The sequence below is a fragment of the Pinus tabuliformis genome, chromosome 9, assembly GCF_031772625.1.
Source record: "Pinus tabuliformis cultivar Carrire ecotype Pingquan chromosome 9, CPIR1, whole genome shotgun sequence".
Lineage (NCBI taxonomy): Eukaryota > Viridiplantae > Streptophyta > Pinopsida > Pinales > Pinaceae > Pinus > Pinus tabuliformis.
In genome coordinates, this window is record NC_142307.1 from 1,057,263,061 (window position 1) to 1,057,269,223 (window position 6,163).

A 6,163-nucleotide genomic window follows, 5' to 3' on the forward strand; every position below is an offset into this window, starting at 1 on the left:
AGGTGTGGATTGGTGTTTGGGAAGGATGAAACACAGTGCGAGCTCCTAGGCTGGACACCCTAGTCCTTCTCGATCGTCGTCCCCTTCAATTCCACCCTTTTTTTGAAGGCACAGGGCTTGGGAGGCTTGTGCTTTGTTTGAGCCTCCCCTTGTGAGCCGATAGCCACATTTGATCTCTATTTCTTTCACCTTGTTTTCTTCCCTTCTTCCTTTCGGTCCCTAGCTTTATGGAGAAAAGGGGGAATTATTGTGGACTGGTGTTCGGGAAGGATTAAAAGTAGTGCGAGCTCCCAGGGTGGCCACCCTAGTCCTTCTTGATTGATATTCCATGCATTTCCCCCCTTTTTGCGAGGGCGTGGGGCTTGGGGCAATTGTTTCCTGTTTGAGCCTCCTCCTGTGAGGGGGGTAGACACCTTTTTTTCTCTTTCTTTCATGCGTTTTTCTTCCTTTCCTCCTTTTGGCCCTTAGCCTTACATTTGTTGTGGGGGGTGACCCTATTCAATGTTGTGGTGGATTTTTTGGTAATACGTGGAAACGACTCTCGACAACAGATATCTCGGCTCTTGTTACAATGAATAACATAGCGAAATGTGATACTTAGTGTGAATTGCAAAATCCCATGAATCATCCAGTTTTTGAACGCAATTTGCGCCCGAGGCCTCAGTCGAGGGCACGTCGATCTAGGCATCATATCCCATTCAAACATGCCCCCTGCAATATGTTAGGGAGAAGCGGAGCTATTCATTCATGCTCAATGCGGTGTGGTTGGCTGAAATACCTCGAGCGATGTTTTGTGGCATGCATCGGCGAGCGGTGATCTTGTCCCCTTGGATGGGTAGTCGGCATTAGCTGATGCAGGATTTGTGTGGCATCGCTCGAACTTTCTTTGCTCTCTCTTTTCCTCCCATGGGGTAGGGCAGATTTAGCTCCAACTTTGTGACCTCAGCTTAGGTGAGAACACCCGCTGAGTTTAAGCATATAATTAAGCAGAGGAAAAGAAACTTACAAGGATTCCCCTAGTAGCGGTGAGCGAACTAGGAAGAGCCCAGCATGAAAGTCGGGCGGCAGCGTTGCCTAAATTGTAGTTTGTAGAAGCGTCTTCAGTGTCGGACCTGGGCCAAGTCCCTTGGAAGGGGGCACCTGAGAGGGTGATAGCCCATTGGGTCGGGAGCCTGCCGCATCACGAGGCATTGTCGGTGAGTCGGGTTGTTTGGGAATGTAGCCCTAATTGGGTGGTATATTTTGTCCAAGGCTAAATACAGGCGAGAGACCGATAAAGAACAAGTACCGCAAGGGAAAGATGAAAAGGACTTTGAAAAGAGAGTTAAAGAGTGCTTGAAATTTCCGGGAGGGAAGCGGATGGAGGCTGTCGATGCGTCTCGGTTAGATGTGGAACAGCTCAGGCTGGTCCACCGCTCGACTTGAGGTGTAAACCAACACGAGCTGCTGCATCATCACAAGCATAGGTGGATTACTACCTTTCAATTTGTCATTGTAGTGTTTGAGGAATAAAGCGTGTGCCCTTGTGGTGAGCCGTGTGCACCTACGCGCTCGTGGTGTTGGTTGGTGGGATTTCCATTCGACCCATCTTGAAACACGGACCAAGGATTCTAACATGTGTGCGAGTCAACGGGTTTGAAAACCTGTGTGGTGCAAGGAAGCTGACGGGTGAGATCCCCTCCCTGGGGGGTGCATCGTCGACCAACCTTGAGCTTATGTGAAGGGTTCGAGTGCGAGCACACCTGTTGGTACCCGAAAGATGGTGAACTATGCCTGAGCAGGGCGAAGCCAGAGGAAACTCTCGTGGAGGCTTGTAGTGATACTGACGTGCAAATCATTTGTGTGACTTGGGTATAGGGGCAAAAGACTAATCGAACCATCTAGTAGTTAGTTTCCTCCAAATTTTCCCTTAGGATAGCTGGAGCTCACGCGTGAGTTTTATCGGGTAAAGAAAATGATTAAAGGCATCGGGGGCATAACGCCCTCGACCTATTCTCAAATTTTAAATAGGTAAGAGGGTGCAGCTGCTCCATTGAGCCGCTCCGTGGAATCGAGAGCTCCAAGTAGGCCATTTTTGGTAAGCAGAACTGGCGATGTGGGATGAACCGAAAGTTGAGTTATGGTGCCAAATTGCGTGCTAACCTAGATCCCACAAAGGGTGTTGGTTGATTAAGACAGTAGGACGGTGGTCATGGAAGTCGAAATCGGATAAGGAGTGTGTAACAACTCACCTGCCGAATCAACTAGCCCCAAAAGTGGATGGCACTGAAGTGCGCAACCTATACTCGACCGTCAGAGCAATTGCTTGGCTCCAATGAGTAGGAGGATGCGGGGATTTTTGAGAAACCTTGGGTGTGAGCTTGGGTGGATCGGCCCTCGGTGCAGATCTTGGTGGTAGTAGAAAATATTCAAATGAGAAATTTGAAGACTGAAGTGGGGAAAGGTTACATGTGAAGATCACTTGGACATGGGTTAGTCGATCCTAGGAGATGGGGAAGCCTTGTATCAAGGGTGCACTCTGCACGAGCATCGAAAGGGGATCAGGTTAATATTCCTAAACCAGGACATGGCAGCGGGCGGGAATGTTAAGAAATCTAAAGACGTCGTCAGGGGCCCCAGGAAGAGTTATCTTTTCTTTTTAACAGTTTTCCCACCTTGGAATTGGTTCACCCGGAGATAGGATCCAGTAGTTGGAAGAGCACCGCATGTCTTGTGGTGTGAGGTGCACCCCCAAAGGCCCTTTAAAATTTAGAGGACCGAGTACCCTTCATGCCCGGTCGTACTCATAATGCATCAGGTCTCGAAGGTGAACAACCTCTAGTCAATAAAAAAATGTAGGTAAGGGAAGTCGACAAAATGGATCCGTAACTTCAGGAAAAGGATGGGCTCTGAGGGCTAGGCCTAGGGGTCTGTGCTCTCAACTCGTGGGCTATTGGCAGTCTGCCTAAGTTGCTCTCACGGCGAGGGCAAGAAATTGCGTACTGATTGGGCTACGGGCATAGAATGCCCTCTGTCGGGGCTTTTCCCTAGGCGTCAAACAATCGACTCAGAATTGGTACGGACAAGGGGAATATGACTACTTAATTAAAACAAAGAATTATGATGGTCCCTACAGATGTTGACGCAATGTGATTTCTGCCCAGTGCTCTCAATGTCAAAGTGAAGAAATTCAACCAAGCGTGGGTAAAAGGCAGGAGTAACTATGACTCTCTTAAGGTAGCCAAATGCCTCGTCATCTAATTAGTGACACGCATGAATGGATTAACGAGATTCCCACTGTCCCTATCTACTATCTAGCGAAACCACACCCAAGGGAATAGGCTTGAAAGAATTAGCGGGGAAAGAAGACCCTGTTGAGCTTGACTCTAGTCCAACTTTGTGAAATGACTTGAGAGGTGTAGAATAAGTGGGAGCCATTTTTAGTGCAAGTGAAATGCCACTAATTTTAACGTTACTTTACTTATTCCATGGGGTGGAGACGGGGCACTTCCCCTGTTTTGGTCTTAACGCATGTTTCGGCGGGTCGATCTGGGCGGAAAACATTGTCAGTTGGGGAGTTTGGCTGGGGCAGCACATCTGTTAAAAGATAATGCAGGTGTCTTAAGATGAGCTCAATGAGAATAGAAATATCGTGTGGAACAGAAGGGTAAAAGCTCATTTGATTTTAATTTTCAGTATGAATACAAACCATGAAAGCGTGGCCTATCGATCCTTTAGATTTTCGAAATTTGAAGTTAGAGGTGTCAGAAAAAGTTACCACATGGATAACTGGCTTGTGGCAGCCAAGGGTTCATAGTGACGTTGCTTTTTGATCCTTCGATGTCGGCACTTCCTATCATTGTGAAGCAGAATTCCCCAAGTGTTGGATTGTTCACCCACCAATAGGGAACATGAGCTGGGTTTAGACCATCATGAGACAGGTTAGTTTTACAATACTGATGAACCGCAACACAATAGTAATTCAACTTAGTACGAGAGGAACTGTTGATTCACACAATTGGTCATTGCACTTGGTTGAAAATCCAGTGACGCAAAGCTACCGTGCGTCAGATTATGACTAAATGCCTCTAACTCAGAATCCATGCTAGAAGTGGTGCATATCACTCTTTGACTGTATCTCGACTTGCAGTAGGGGCATCGCTTTGTTGCCCCTAGGGGCCTGTGTCATTTGCAAACCGTGACTGTGAAGCATCTTGGTCGGGGCAGCTTTGAAGTTCAATTCCAAATAGTTGTTGAGAAGAATCCTTTGCAGACGACTTAAATATGCGACGGGGTATTGTAAGTGGCATAGTGGCCTTGTTGCCATGATCCACTGAGATTCAGACATTGGTCACCTTGATTCGAGCTTTGCTCTTGTCACAAACAAATCCGAACAACCCTCCCACTCTCGTGCCTTTGCCTCTTCCTCTAGACGACAATTTTTTATTGCTTGCGGGCGAGAAATTTGGGGTTTCCATGCTACAACAGAAAAGGCACTGAAGCCTAGGAAAATTGGGGTTTCCATGTCGCTCTCCGGCACCCAAAATTTTGGGGTTTCCATGTCACACCTCAGCGCCCAAAATTTTGGGGTTTCCATGTCGCAGCCTAGTGCCCAAAATTTGGTGTTTCCATGTTGCGACGAAAAATGTGCCCAAGCATGGGAAAAATTGGGATTTCCATCCCATGCACTGGCGCCCAAAATTTGGGGTTTCTGTTCGACACCTAAAATTTGGGGCTTCCATGTCGTGCCAAAAATTTTGGGTTTCCACCCAGCGCCTAAAATTTGGGGCTTCCATGTCGCGCCAAAAATTTGGGGTTTCCACCTGGCACCTAAAATTTGAGGGTTTCGCCCGGTGCAAAAAAATTTGGGGTTTCCATGTCGTGCCAAAAATTTTGGGGTTTCCACCTGGCACCTAAAATTTGGGGCTTCCACCTGGTGCAAAAAAAATTTGGGTTTGCATGTCGCGCCCAAAATTTGGAGTTTCCAAGTCGTGCCCCGGCGCCATGGGCTAGGGAAACTTGGGGTTTCCATGTAACACCACGACCGAAACTAGTGGTGCCCAAGCTTGTGGAAACTTGGGGTTTCCATGTCGCTCCCTGGTGCCCAAGCCTAGGAAACTTGGGGTTTCCATGTCATACCATGACTGAAATCGATGACGCCCAAGCCTGGGGAAACTCGGGGTTTCCATGTCATGCCCTGGCGCCCAAGCCAGGGGAAACTTGGGGTTTCCATGTCTCACCCTTGATGGAACCACGGGTTTCCGCATTTTACAGCACGATGGAAACGCGGGGTTTTCAATAATGACCCAATGCGGGGAACTTGGGGTTTCCATTACGATGCAAACTAACTCACAAGTCTTGGGAACTTGGGGTGTTTTGAAACCGCTACCCAAGTCTAGAGAACTCATGGTTTCCATGTCACACTGCGGCCGGAACCACCGACAGAAACCACCCAAGTATAGGAAACATGGGGTTTCTTTGTTGCGGCACACCCTGAATCGCCCGAGTCTATGGAACTTTGGATTTCCATGTTGTGGGGTGACGAAAAGCCGCCAATGTCTAGGGAACTTGGGGTGTCCATTTCGCGGTGTGATGGAAACTGCTACGCAAGACAGTGGACACGTGGGGTTTCCATTTCACATCACGACAAAAATTTCTACCCAAGTCTGGGAAACGTAGGGTTCCTATGTCGCTCGCACTGTGGCTAAAACTGTTTCCCACGTCTGGGAAGCTTCAGGTTTCCATGTCATCGTGCGATAGGGAATGACCGCCCAAGTTTGGGGATCTTTGGGTTTCCATGTCATCACACCACAGGGAATGACCGCCCAAGTCTACCGAACATGGGGCTTTCCATTCCATGGCATGACGGAAACCACCCAATTATGGGAAACTCGGGGTCTTCCATGTCCTGCCACAACAAAAACCGCAACCTCGGTGTAGGGAAATTAGGTTTCCATTCAACAGAATGATAGAGAACTGCCCAAGTCCATGGAACCTGGTGGATTCTGTTGCGTGGCATGAGGGAAGCCACTTAATTCTCGGAACCTCTAGGGTCTCCAACTCTCGTTTGGGAAAAAAACATGACCTCAGTGTGGGGAACTTGGGTTTCCATGTCGCAACATGATCGAAATAGCCAAAGTTTATGGAACTCATGGTTTCCATGTTGCAGAACGATGAAGAACCA

General features: G+C 48.1%; 2 non-coding genes across 2 annotated transcripts; both read left to right on the forward strand.

The window, feature by feature from the left end:
• The first annotated feature begins 536 nt into the window (after positions 1-536).
• Positions 537-690, forward strand: LOC149152349 (5.8S ribosomal RNA). Its single transcript, XR_016263950.1, has one exon. It is a non-coding gene; the product is annotated as a 5.8S ribosomal RNA (ribosomal RNA).
• Positions 691-937: 247 nt separating this feature from the next.
• On the forward strand, positions 938-4,344 carry LOC149152350 (25S ribosomal RNA). Its single transcript, XR_016263914.1, has one exon. It is a non-coding gene; the product is annotated as a 25S ribosomal RNA (ribosomal RNA).
• The last annotated feature ends 1,819 nt before the right edge of the window (positions 4,345-6,163 follow it).